This window comes from Equus quagga, chromosome 10, assembly GCF_021613505.1.
Source record: "Equus quagga isolate Etosha38 chromosome 10, UCLA_HA_Equagga_1.0, whole genome shotgun sequence".
Taxonomy (NCBI): Eukaryota; Metazoa; Chordata; class Mammalia; order Perissodactyla; family Equidae; genus Equus; species Equus quagga.
The window spans coordinates 2479248-2493033 of NC_060276.1; the positions used below are offsets into that span (position 1 = coordinate 2479248).

Consider the following 13786-nt stretch of genomic DNA (forward strand, 5'->3'; position numbering starts at 1 on the left):
CTAATCCCACTTGGCCCACATCAGCCCTGGCTTCTCACTCAACTTCTGCCAGCTCCCCCACATCTCTAAGACTGGGGGCAAACTCCCCAACGCCCTGATGCAGCCACTTTTTTCACCAACCCCCTCAATGTCCATGCTGTGCTCCAAGCAGACCACATGCCTCAGCATCCCCGGAAGGTAGCTCTTGCTTAGCTGGCCTCCCCACCCAGAATGCCCTCCAGCTCCTCTTGCTGAACTAAGCCCTGGTCCTCCCTCAGGGCCCCACCAGTCTGCCTGCCCTGCTCCTACTGGGCTCTCCACTCCTCTGACCTCAGCCCGTTGGTACTGTTGACCCAAGACTTCCCAGACAAGACCTGTCCCCTCCACTAGCCTCAGTGAGGACAGAGCCCAGGCACCCCCCTCACACTCCCAGCACACAGCCTGCATGGGCTACCTCTGCTGCTGGGCTGGAGGCTGGAGGGGCCATGCTTCTGACTTACCAAACATCGCCACCTATCCTTGGACCCAGTTCTCCCCTCAGACCCATCATCCCCTCCCTTCATTTGACCCTTCTCAGAGAGCAAGGCAGAGCAGCCCCCCAGTCAATGGGCAGCCGGGAAAATCCTCAGTGCAGCCAGGAGCAGACCACTGGGAGGGCGTTTCCCGGGCAGCTCACACACACTGCTGGTGGGCACGTCAACTGGGGCATCTTTTTAGAGGACAAGTCTCCGAATGTATCAAAAGCCTTAGATCGGGCAAGCCTGATGATCCAGCAGTTCCCCTCACAGCCATCTCCCCCAGGGAGACAACTGCGTAAGCAGAACAAAGTGTACAAGAGGGGCATCGCCCCAGTGCTGAGTGTGATGGTGAAAATTTGACAATAAATTCCCAACAGTCGTATTTAAACATATTATCCATCACCATCCAAGCAAATACTATGCAGCCATTACCAGTGATATTGATGTATACAATATTTAACAAGCCTTCATCTATATGGTTTCCATATATCAAGTGAAGGCAGCTTTTAAAACAAGATGTGTAGGATGGTGCCATTTACTTAAAAATAGATTTACATAAAAATGCAGAGAGAAACATCTGAGGATATATATACTCAAATCTTTTGCTCCTCTGTGTATTTCTAATTTTCCTATCATGAACGTGTATTGCCTGTGGGATAAAGACTGAACAAACAATGGTTTAACCAAATGAAATGGGAGCTGGGGCTGATGGATAGCTAATAATGGGCCTCAAAAGTTGATGCCAGGTGAGCAGAGCCGAGGGGGCATGGAGAAGTGAGGAGAGTGAATGGATGCGACAGCCCCAGGAATTTTCTCCCTCACACCAGAAGGGTGGACAACCCGGGGCCGGGGGGACACCCAGGGCCTCTAGGGGGGCCTGCTGTGCCGCGCCATGCCACACTCTGTGGGGCCGCACCCAGGCGCACGTGGCCTCCTTCAGGAGCCTCCATCCTCTTTGCCCGCAAGCTTAGAGTGGGAGGGGGAGCAGGCGGTGCGTTTGGGGTTTGATCTCAGTCAGGAGGTCTAGCAGCAGCTGCTTCTGGCAGCATGACGCCTGCAGAAGCATCCCCGGGAGCGGGAGGCCGGCCTCCACTCAAAAGCGCAAGGGGCGCACTAGAGCCAGAAGGATGTGCTTTGCACACACGGGTGCTGAAGGCCCCACTCCCTCCCCCTGCTTGGGGAGAGCAGAACTCTGGCCAGGTGAGGAGGATTTCCCCCCAGCACTCCCAGCCTGGCTGACCACAGCCTCGGCCCTGCCCTTCGATGGGGCCCGGGGATGTGGGTTGCCAGCAGGACACCAAGGCTGGCGCCCAGTCCAGGGGCCAGGACGCGCAAGCCGGGTAGGAGATCTACAACGCACAGGCAGCAGTATACCGTCGTCTCCGCTTCATCGGGAGCAAAGCAAACCCTCCTGAGCCTGGGAGGTCAGGCGACTACCGGCCCCAGGCCACACTTCCAACACCTCCAGAGGGTGGTGGGTGCAGCTGGAATGTGAGCCTCGGCTGTGCAGCAGCCATGCTGACCCCACACACGATGCCATGGAATGCTCTTCCGAGCAAACAGCCAGGGTCCAGGTGGCCTAGGCACAGCAACCACCAGCACCTGTACGCTTCCTCCAAAGCTGGGCAGTTGGCCCCAGCTGCTGGACAGAGGGGCCTCCTGGACTCCGGCCAGCCATACACAGTGCCTGCCTGGCTGCTACAGGTCCAGCCACTACTGGCTCCAAGCACCGACCTAGAATCCCCTCTAAGGAGGGCAGCCCACACCCCTGAGGCCCCAGACTCTCTATCCCGTCTCCAAACAACACACTAAGGTCTCTCGTGCCCCAGGGCTGGCACCTGAGATGCAAGATGCAGACAAAGTTCAAGAAGACACGGAAAGGGGCCGGCCCGGTGACGCAGCGGTTAAGTGCTCAGGTTCTGGTTTGGCGGCTGGGGGGTTCGCTGATTCAGATTCCGGGTGCAGGACATGGCACTGCTTGGCAAGCCATGCTTGTGGTAGGCATCCCACATATAAAGTAGAGGAAGATGAGCACGGACGTTAGCTCAAGGCCAGCCTTCCTCAGCAAAAAGAGGAGGATTGGCAGCAGATGTTAGCTCAGGGCTAATCTTCCTCAAAAAAAAAAAAAAAAAGAAGGAGAAGAAGACACGGAAAGAGAGAAACTGCACTGGGGCCCCTGCACCTCCTCACTCACCCCACAGAGAAGATGGAGAGCCTGGTGAGATGGACACAGGATCGCTGGAATGTTCCATTTCCAGCCACCTTCAAAACGGGGGCAGGAGACTTCCTGCCTGCCCAGGCCTTCTGGTCTTCTTCTTCCTCTGGGCACGTGGGCTCCTTCCAAACCCCCTTGGCCCACGAGCCCTGTCATCCAGAAGGGCCACCTGACCTGAGAGGAAACACTGTCCCCCAAGCTGTGGCTTCCACTCACATCTCTGCCCTTGTCCCTAAGTGGCCTCCCATGTTTGTGACATTATCCCACTCTCTGAGCCCAGGTCTCCTCATCTGTAAAGTGGTGCTGAAACACTGAGCCTGTGCACCTGTCTGCTGGGCCTCCTTCTGCAGGATACCTCCTAGCCAGAGCAGGTACCTCTCCCTGGAATTTGGTGCCAGCTCTTTTGCATCACATGCCTTCGGTGTCTTGATGATGGTGGGTGTCCTCTCCTCCCAAACAGCCCCTGTGCAGCTTTTCAGTACTGTGGGCCCGGTTCCTACCTTGATAGGGAGAAGTCTTCTTGTTCCTTAGGAATTGCCATATTGCCCTGCTTAGGGACCTGGCCTGGGCTACCAAAGGAATGAGTGGCTTATCTGCCGCCTTCCACCCGAGCTGTACATCATGGCGCACCCCTGGAGCCTCACTAGATATGGCCCCACCAAGCTGCACCTCTCTCCATGCCCATTCTGAGCAAGGCCCCACACTCAGCCTACACTAGCCCATCCCAGGGCAGTTCATGACCAAGTTCAAGTCCTCCTGAGCAGGCCACCCTCCTGGCCCTTCATCTCTTTCTTTCTCCGTCTTCCATTAGCCTACAGATGTCTCCAGGGGTGGGCAGCGGGAGCGTCCCTGGCAGATGGGGTCCAGCCCTCCGTGATACAGATGGCCTCTGAATGCCAATGGGCATGCTGCCTCTGCACTTTCCCCACTGCTGCAGCAGCCTCTCAAGGCTGCCCAGCAACCTCCCAGGGCAGGGGCCTCTGGCCCTGATTGGATAGAGAGAAGCAAGGAGCTAATAAGTGAGTGTGAGGAGCCTGGTTTCCCACAGCAAGCCTGGTGTGCCAGAGGCCTTTGGGGAGTGGAGTTGGAGCCGATGTGTGCAGGGCCTGATGCAGGCAGATTAGAGGGAGGGAGGGAGCCGGGGGAGTTGGCAGACAGTGACGCAAATGCTTGGCTGATGCGTGAAGAGACAGAGATGGAGAGAGAAGCAGCAGGAGGAGGGGCTGCCCCATCGCCCCACAAGGACGTGCTCTGCCTCCAAGATGAGAAGACTAACTCGGAGAAAGTTTTCTAGAATTGCCACCCCGCTTGACTCTCCATGCTGTGCATACTCCCTTTCCCAGGCAGGTCTCTGTCTCTTTGCCCTTGCAGCTACCTCCTTGCATCTCCGAGAAGTGCCATCAAGTCCCACATCCCCCTGGACTGGGGATACAGCCTGGTCCCATTCTTAGTCACACTGCACTAAAAATGTCTGCATTTCCCACTAGCCTGGAAGGAAGAGGGAAGCACAGGAGAGGAGGAAGGTGTAGGGCTGCAGAGCTCACCTCAGGCAGAGACCGCGGCAGGCACGGGCATGGGCGCAGGCATGGAAGGGCATCTGCCCTGGTGGCCCTCTCCAGCCCCTGAGTGTCATCCCATGCTGGGGCCCTCACTCTGGTGCTGCCACCCTCATGCCAGCCTGCCCCAGGACTGGAATTCCCTTCCCCAACTTCCCCTGGCCCAGCTGGGATGCGCTAGCTTCTTCCAGACAACTGGATGAACCCCAAGGAGGGGCAAGGCAGCTGGGCCGGTGAACACAGGCAGTCCGGCCCTTGGTCCTGCCAGGCCCACCCCAGACCCCCGGGCTCCCGGCCTGGGAGTTTTGTGGCTAGGGCTTGTGTGAAAGGAGATAGCAGGCGGAGCAACTCCCTTCTCCTACCCTGGGTGGCAAGGGAATGGGGGCTGCTGGATGCCAGGCAGTGAACTCCTAGGTAAGCTGGGAGGGAATAGAACAAAGCACCTTTAGCCTTGCCTTCCAGGAGCACGGGACGTTGTTGCACACAAAGGAGCTGCAGCCAGAGGGCACGGGTGTTGGGGCTTGTCTGAATGTATGTGCTGGGCGCTGGCCACTGTGAGCAAGCATGAGTGCGTGGGCCACTGGCGGAAGAGCAGGAGGCAGGGCTTCCTCCCCAGAGGTGAGCCGTGACACGTGTACTGACCTCTTGGCCTGCAAGGATCACACGCATTTCTATCTCTTGGAACCAGAGCCCACCGCTCAGCTCTGGGTGGACCCCTCAGGTGTAGGTCAGGAGTTGGTGTGAGGAAGCAGTGGGACAGGGCAAGAGGGAACATCCAGGGCACTGCCCATGCAGCCATGCCCAGTGACCAAATATGGATGTGGGAAGTGACAAGGCCTTGGGCTGCCCAGTGGAAGGGCCGGTTGCTGGGCCAACCTCAGGCCACGTTTTAGTAAGGCTCTGTCTGTGAGTATTTTCATGGAGCTCTGGGGCAGGGAACCCTAATAGAGGCAGAGCCCCAGAATATGGCCACCCCCAATCACTTCAGCAGAAATGTAAGTGTTCCCATCTGGATCATGAGAGAACAGGTGAAGTGATGAAAAGTCCTTGTCTCCCAGCAACTTGTTCCTAAGATGAGTGCATCCAGCCAGTTCCGATGCTTCAACTGGGGGCTGCCAGGGGGTCTCAGAGGAGACAGCTGACCTGGCAGGAAGGAGACTCCTTTCTCCCATGGGGCCTTGGCTCCCCACCATTGGATGAGGGTTTCAATGACTCAACTATGGGAAAACCAAGCCTGCAAGGGGGACCCCAGCTGTCATACCTGCCCCCTCTGGCCCTCCTATAACGGCCTGAGTTGGGCTCTACAGCCCTGAGGCTCCAAGCTGCCAGAGCCTGCAAAGCTTCCCTGACCAGAGTTCCTCAATGCCTCCCTTCTGGCCCAACTCAATCTAGGGGCGACAAGGGGTTGGGAAAAAGGCAGCAGGGGCACCTCTGCATGACCCTCCCAGACTGTGCCCTTCCTCACCGGTCTGATAGCTCGACTCACTGGAAGGCTTGTCCTGGCGATGGGGGATTCCGGGCATGGGCGTGAGACTCCCGCCCATTCTCACTGTAAATATTCCCTTTGGAAAAAGAGCCTCCATTGGCCCCAGCATCGGGGAAAGGACTCAAAGAAAAGTCTCCATGCCTTAGAGCCACCTTCCGGAATAGACACTCGGGTCCTTTTGGGTATGTTTCAAGCAAAGGCCTTTGAGCTTCAAGGTAAGGGTCCTCCCTTGTGCATCAATGCCCATGAGAGGCCCCTCTCAAGCTCCTTCAGGGTAATGAGCTGTCCCAGGATCGGGGTTACCAGGGGAAGGGTGACACTGAGGTAGTCAAATTCGGCCTGCTGGAGGGCCCCGCCTGCTACCCAAGAGGCAGCAGGTGCCTCCTCCCAGCCTGTCCTTGCCTAGAGAGTTTCCCTCTGCAGCCGGCCTGGCAGCCCCCTGAGCCTGAAGGGGGCAGCAGAAACAAAAGGTGAGAAGGCGGTGGGAGACATTGCTGGTTCAGAAAGCCTCAGAGATGAGCCAGCTGGGCCCATCATCTATCATTTCACGGGAGGGGCACACTGTTGCTATCGGAGACATGGAGGATTGGTCAAGGCCATGAAGCCACACATCCATGCTGTCTCTTCCAGCTTAGGTGCAAAGCAAGGAGCACTAAACAAAGAGTCCAAGTCCTAGCTCTGTTAGAACAAGTCACTGGGCATGTCACTTAATCTTTCTGGCTGAAGATGAAGCCCCATTCTCAAAGCACTCCTTGATCCCTGCACCTGGTCGTGGGGGGAAGGTGTGGGATTCAGTGCAGCCCCTCTGCTCAACGAGGGCCACAGGACCACATGCAGTGCTGTTTTCAGAGCCTCCCTCCCTGTGCTGGCCTCCCTCTGGAACGCCACCTGGAGGGCAACATAGAGAGAGCCCGCATCATAGGGAGAACCCAGGCTGCGGGAAGGTAGGAGACTGCACAGGGAGCTGCAGCGGGAAGTGCAAAGACCAGCTGGCATGCACCCCACACGCCGGGCTGAGAAACGAATGCCCCGACGCAGAGAGGAAAGAAGGTGGCTGTGCCCAGGCCCCTTGCAGGACGCTGGGGACGCTAAAAGTCAGGGAGCTCCACCTGCCATCATCCAGTCCTTTCTCGAGGCACACACTTGGCCAACTGTCTTAAGTTTTAACCCAGGCTGACCTGATTTTCTGGGCCAAAAGGGCTGGAATGACCAAACATCCCATTTTATGAAGCAGCCTCCTGTGGCCAGGTCTCCGGAACGAGGACATCCTGATTCCTGGTCTCAGCAGCTGGCAGGACAGTCAGCAGACAGCTTGCTTCCCTCCAGGGAGAGGTGGGGCAGGTGCTGCTGCTGCTCCAGGGCTTCCAGGGATTCGGAGGGCCTCAGCAGCGGTCTAGGGGGAAGGGGCCCTTTAGAGACCTGCCAGAGGGATGGCTGAGCAGCTGGGTCTCGTCTGAGCCCCACAGTCTGCTGTTCAGCACGCGGCTCCCAGGAGCCCCAAGCCGGCTCCTTTCGCTGAGTGGAGCACCTTGAACTGCCTGTGATGCTCCAGTCCCCGGGGGCTCCCGCCTGGAGGCCAATGGGGCAGCAGGAAGGAGGTGCACCCCGTGGAAAAGGAGCTGGCGGAGACTGGGGTTGCGGAGGGAAAAAATGTAATATAGAGAAAGACGGCATAGCGGGGGGAGCATTTGTAAATGTGCTTTACAGGTAAACGACTTCTGCACGAAAGTCTGGAATTTCACCTCCCCCCATCCCACTGCCAACACCCCAGAATCTAGATTTCTTGGCACCAGTGCTGGAGGGGCCCTGGGAGGCCGACGTCAGAGGAGGGCCTGCACCCTCCCAAGGCTGTGTGGCGCTCCAGTCCCAAGGGGGCCGTCCTGAGGAGCTGACTCCTCCAGGCTCTCCTGCGCCCCTTTTCTAGCTCTCAGGGGGCTGAATACAAGTGACTGCTTGGAGTAACTTGGCCATTTCAAAGGTGGCTTGGCCTCAAGGGCCACCGAGGGATTCTGGTCAGGGCCCTCTGAGATGTCTCTGTGGAGGCCAGGAGGCTGGGCAGCGCCAACATGCTGGGGACAACAGGGCCCATGAGCCCTCGCCCCAGACAGGACCCCTTGCCAGAGCATCCTACCTGAGACATTCCCGTTGTTCTCAGGGCCTCCACCTCCCCTGCTGTACCAGGAGGAGATACCCAGAGGAACCCTGGGAGCTCTCCTGTGGGGCCTGGGCTGTCTCTGTCCGCCACCTCTGACACCTCTGTTGTCTCTGCAGCCTGGGAACCAAGGCAGTCTGAAGTCCATCCCAGTGGGACAGAGATGCTATCCCCACCTGCACACAGATGGCCCAGTGGGTTGAAAGGGACTCAGGGGTCGTGGAGCCCACCTCCACCCCAATCAACTCTCCCCCGCCACCACACAATGAATACCCATGTACCCTCACTTCTGCCATTCATTCAGCCTTTGCCAGAGCAGGACCATGACAGGGAGCCCCCCACAAGCCCCCCACTTGCCCCTGACTAACGTTGGCCAAAGCTAATTCCTTTTGTCCTAGTTACAGGTGATCACTAGTGAGCTCAAGGGGAAAAAATTGCCCAGGCCCCTCCCCCCACCCTTCACCACCCATCCCAGTAGGGCTCTCCCCTCCTAGGCCCCTCCTTTCTCACTTTCCTGTGCGCCCCAGAACCCAGAGTCCCCTGAGCTCTACCCTCACCTCTTATCACTGTTCCCATTTTTCAATAAGAATATGGAGACCCAGGGAGGAGAAAGCATTTGCCCAAGGCCACACTTTCATTTATTCAACAAGCCTTTACGGAAAGTTGACGCCAGGCTGGCTGCTGGGCAGACAGATAGACAGGAGCCTAGGGAAGCTCTGAGAGGGCATTGCTAGAGCCCTGTGTTTCCCAAGGAGGGGCCCTTGGCTTGGGCCCTCAGGAAAGAATGAAAGAAGGAGTAGAAGCTTGCTGGGCAGAAGTGGTGAGGCAAGTCCTGGTTTGGGTTTTTTTTTTTTTTCAGTCTAAACCAGGCACCGCCTGATGTAAGCATTTTCACCAGGGATGGCCGTTCTCGTGATTGCAATCCTTGTGCCTGTTCTCTCCATAGCAACCCTTTGCCACATCAAGCTCTCTGGGAAACTGACCTAGTCATCAGAAAGTGGCATGCTGAGCCAATGATCCCAGGGACCAGCCCAAGGGTGCCGGACCGAGGGCCTGAGGTGTGCCCCCAGCAGCAACTGGCAGCACCGTGGGGCCTGCCCACCACTGGCCCCAGAGGCCAGGTCTCCTCTTTGACCCAGGGTGTAGCCACAGAGCTCTGCAGCCACCTCATCCGCCACCGCCAGTGGGAAGTGAGCATGCTCCCCATGGGAAAGTCCTAGACAGTGTTTCCAAAAGTGGCCTCTGGGTCCCCTGGGATGTGTGCTTAAACAACAGATTCCTGCCTCCCCACATTAGAGCTTGAGAATGACACCCATAGGGCCTCTTGTCCTTTAATTTTCCAGTCCTTTCTCCACCCAGACCTGCCCCTCCCGCTTCCCTCCCCTACCCTTCTCAGTTCTCAGTCATCTCCGTGCCCCAGCGCCCAACACAGGCAAGTAATCAGAAAACACTCGCCAAATCCATATGTGTATCTGAGAGATAAGGTAACTTGGCTCCATTCCTAATCCTCAAATGAGTCTTGAGTGAGCTCCTCTCTGTGCCTCAGTTTCCCTTTGGGAAAATGAACTGACTCCAGCCCTGCGCACCTCCTGACCCCTCCATGGCCACTCCTTAGTGGAAGGTTACTATCACACAGTGCTCCCATGTCAGCTTCCCCCTTCCTGAGGAAAACGATCAGACATGTTAACACCGGGGAATCCAGAGAAGGCTTCAAGGGAGTTCTCTGTACCATTCTTATGACATTTTTGTGAGTTTAAAATTAATCCAAGATAAAAAGTTAAAAATATAAACAGCGAAAATTAAAAATGAAAGCAAATTGGATTTTAGCAGGCATCCAGAAATGACCTAAGAATTAAATGTTCCGCAGCAGATCATTTAACTGTGGATAGATGCCAAATGAATCATCGGCACACACTACCAGTGATTTTTAAACTGATTTTCCCCAGGTGGGGAGCACACACCCCTCCTAACCTGGCCCCACCTCAGCCCTGGCCACTGTGGCCCCTGGAGGGGGACACTGTGGTCCTGGCTCAACCGACATCTCTGACAGAGCACCACCTGTGTGCCAGGCGCCAGCTACTTGTGGCTATGCTGCAGGTGCTCCTGGCTTCAGCCACCCTTCTGCACAGGTGACCAAACCGAGGCCTCCAGAGGCGGTGTGATGTGCTCAGGTTTGTACAACCAGGCAGTGGCTGAACCGGGGTTTGAACCCAGTTTAAGCTCCGAGAAGCTAGCTTTCTTGCCACTAGGCAGTAAAGGCAACTCCCTGTCCCACCACACAACCTACTACCATTCATCTCCCCACTCTGCTTCACAAGTCCCCTGCCAGCTCTCCAACCCTCAGAAGTAACGATGCCAACCTTTCCTGAGCATCACTCAGGCGCATGGGTCTCCTGGGTGCACTGCCCTTGTCCTGGCATCAGCCAGCTCTTTGTGGACACAGTGGGAATGAATGCAGAATCTCCGATGGGTCCCAACCATAGGGGCCCAAAGTCTGGGGAGCCATGTGTGTTGCTCTCCTCTTCCCCTGCCATGGTCCTATCCCATGCCAGGAGGGCCTGACAGTGGGAGCAGCCACAGGGCTCAGCAGGCAGAAAGCAAGCGGGTGTTACGCATGAGCTGGCGCCTTATGGGGGCTGTAGCTTGAAGCAAGATCCAAACCAAAGGGCTCAGTCACCCGTGGAGGCTGAGTGGGGAAGGAAGAAGGTGGGCTTCCAGCTTCCAAAGTGCATTGAGCCAGATTTGGGACTTTTCTTGGCATGCAACTAAGGATAGTTCAGGGATCAGGTGCTCATGCCAACTGTGGCCATGTCCTGGGCCCACTGCGGGGGGCCTGGAATCTCTGCCCTGCTAGATCTCAGGAGGCTACAGGGGCACTGGGCAGAAATGCAGGAACACAAGGCAGGCTGAAGGAGGCTGAGGTGAAGTGTTGGCTGCTCCTGGGGTCACTGCCTTCAGGTGGGGGGGCTCTGTCTGGAATCTGCACTTGAGTTGAAGAGGAAGTGAGGTGGACAATCTCGACGCAGGTGGCAGCTCCTTACTGAGTGGCCTGTCTGTTTCCTCAACTAGATTGTGACCCCTCGGGGCAAGGCCTGCATCTGATTTCTCTCCAGGTCCCCAGTACCCAGCTCTGGGTGGAACACACAGGGGCTTAGGAAGAACTGGCTTTTGTCTTTCAGGAACAAGGGGGAGGCTAGACTCAAATAGCCCCAAAGGATGTGTAGGCCTTGACCTGGCAGCTGCTGCTGAGCTCATCTTCCTGCTTCCAAGCCCTCCTCCTCCAGGAAGCCTTCCCTAAGCCTCCCAGCCAAGGCTGCTCCCCTGTTCCAGGTTCCCAAAGCCCCTTATGCTTACTCCACTCAGAGCCACAGCACCCAATATGGTCACGGGCTACCTCTGTCGCCGACCTGTGTCCAGAGGGTGGAAACGAACAGATCCGGAGCACCTGCTGTGAGCCTGGCCCTATGCCGGGTGCCTTCCATCAGCTCCTTGCAGCTGAGTACAGAGGCCCCAGCCAGGCCAGGGCTTCCAAAGGCCAGGCCAGGAAGGCACAAGGGTTGGGGCTGGGAAGCGATGGAAGGAGCAGGTAGGGCTGGTGAGGTGCATCTGCTCCTTCTCATCCCAGGGTGGCCCAGGGGTGATGAGGCCAACAGCTGGGCCCTGGCCTGTGCATCTGTGTTCTGGCCACTTGCGTCTAAGCAGTGAGCAGGGCCTCTGAACTGCCCCTGATTTTTCAGATGAGGCAGTGGAGGCCCTGCAACGGCAGGACCCCCAGCCTTCCCCCGAAACTCCATGTGAGCTCCTGAGGAGGGAGCGGGAACCCAGAGCCCCTCCCCACTGTCCAGACCGATCAGCCCACGGGACCCTGTCCCCGTCCCCAGCCAGGTACCATGACCAGAAGTCTGAAGGGCCATGAGACCAAGGCAAGACTGGATCCGGGTGCCAGAGGCCTTGACCACTGCTGGGTGGGATGTGAGGGGCTCTCTCTCAGAGTTCACAGAGTGTGGTCCTGAGATGCGGCTGCATAGTCTTCCACAACGTCAAGGCTAAGTGCACATGGCTCAGTGAGAACACAACTCCTACCGCACCTCAGATGTCCCTGGGTGGGAGGTGGCCTGGTGTGTCACCCCCTTGGACCGATGGAGCTGCCCAGGTGTCTCCAGCTTGGAAGTAGCAGAGCAGGTGGAGGAGCTGAGCTTTCAGGTGAGGTATCATTCTGCCTTTCCAAAGAGGCCACGGCTCTTGGCTCCCCTGCCCCCCATCAGAACAATCCAGCCACAGAGCCCGCTCTCTGCAGATCCACTCGATAACACCCAGCGACACTTGATTCGGCGCCTTCTGTCTGAGCAGCTACCTTCCCGTGGCCCACAACGAGATCGCCCTGTGCCCAGCACATGCTCATTACAAGCAACCCAGGAACCCCCTGCTCTGGGCCCCAAGGTGAGCCAGCCTCTGGGCCTCAGTTTTCTCATCTATAACATGGACACGGGTTGAGCTAGCTGATGTGAGATTCTCCCATTCTTGAGGCCTGCCATCAACTCTCAGAGCACCCTGGCCCCAGGCCATTTATTAATAATCAAACCCTCTTCCAGAAAGAGCAAGGACAGAGGGACCAGGCCAGCCTTCTCTGCCTCTCTCTGTTGGTCTCTTAGGTCACAGTGAAAACCAGAAAACCAAAGTGCACTGCCTCCCCGGTGGAAGCCCAGGAAGGATGCTTGGAGCGGGTGAGGATTATGGATGGGGAAACTGAGGTCCTGAATTGTCCCTGTCACACGACTGGGCACGGGCCGGTCTCCCCCCTCCCCCATTGCCTCGGTGTCCCCGCTGCCTCTCTGCCGGGCCGCGCCGACGGCGACTCGACAGCCCTACCTGGCACAGGTGCCCGGCTCGTGGGGCGGGCGGAGGGTCCAGTGGGCGGGCGCGGAGCTCGGGCTCCCCCGGGTAGGCAGCGCCCGGCCGGGCTGGGCCGGGGCGGCGGGCGCGGGGCGCGGGGCGCGGCGGGGAGCGCGCAGGGCGGCGAGGAGGCGCGGACTGGCCTCCGCCCGCAGGAGAACAAACAGGTTTTCTGGGCGCCCGGAGCCTCGCCCCTCGCCACTCCCCTCGGCCAGCCCCCTTCCTCTGCCCTCTCCTGGGGTAGGTAGATGCGCCTGGCACATTCCGCACATTCTCCCGCCAGTGTCCTCTGTCCGCCCGCCCCTTCCCGGCTCCGCCCCGCGGGGCTGCAGGAGAAATCAAGGTCGGGGCTCCCCGCGCTGAGCCCAGAGCGAGCTCCAGAAGGCTCTGCCACGGTGGAACACTTCCAGGCAAATTCCTCCGGGCTTGCGGCCCCGGGCCGGGAGGCCTCCGCCACGTGAGGGGCCCTGGCTGCCTAGCTGCGCCGCTGCCCGCGCCCGACGCGATCTGGCCCCCGCTCGGGGCCAATGACTTCCACAGATGCTCCGGGTTAATTCTGTCGAGAACTACTGTTCCTAGATCCATTTTACAGATGGAGATCCCAGACAGGGGTGGGGAGGAGGGAGGGGGCCTGGCGGCTGAGATCATGCAGGAAGTCCCGGAGGCTAGGAAGGAGAAGAAAATAAGGGAGCCGGCTCCCTGGCCGCTGGAAGGCCATCCTGGGGCGAACTTGGGGTTCCCAAGGCACAGCAGTGAGCATCCTGTCAGCACACCAGTCCATTTCACAAGCTCGTCAGGGAGACACATCCAGACCCCAAGGGCCAGTGCAGTTTGATGTGTCATTCATTGGTGCTTTTGAGTACTTGTGCCATTCATCCATGCTTACTGAGTACTTGCTAAGTGTGAGGCACTGAGCTGAGGGCTAGGATGGAGGGAGCATCAAAAGAAGCCCCTACCCCTACCTGGGGAGTCAGGGGAAGCCTCCAG

General features: G+C 58.0%; 1 protein-coding gene across 9 annotated transcripts in view; it reads right to left on the reverse strand.

Annotated features, from left to right (window-relative positions):
• The window catches only part of ZNF185 (zinc finger protein 185 with LIM domain), a 65885-nt gene extending 52960 nt beyond the window's left edge, over window positions 1–12925 (reverse strand). For all 9 annotated transcript variants that reach the window (XM_046672779.1, XM_046672783.1, XM_046672781.1 and 6 more), the window contains exon 1: window positions 12776–12925. The gene's annotated coding sequence lies outside the window, so the exon portion shown is untranslated. The remainder of the gene's footprint in view (window positions 1–12775) is intronic.
• Window positions 12926–13786: the final 861 nt, after the last annotated feature.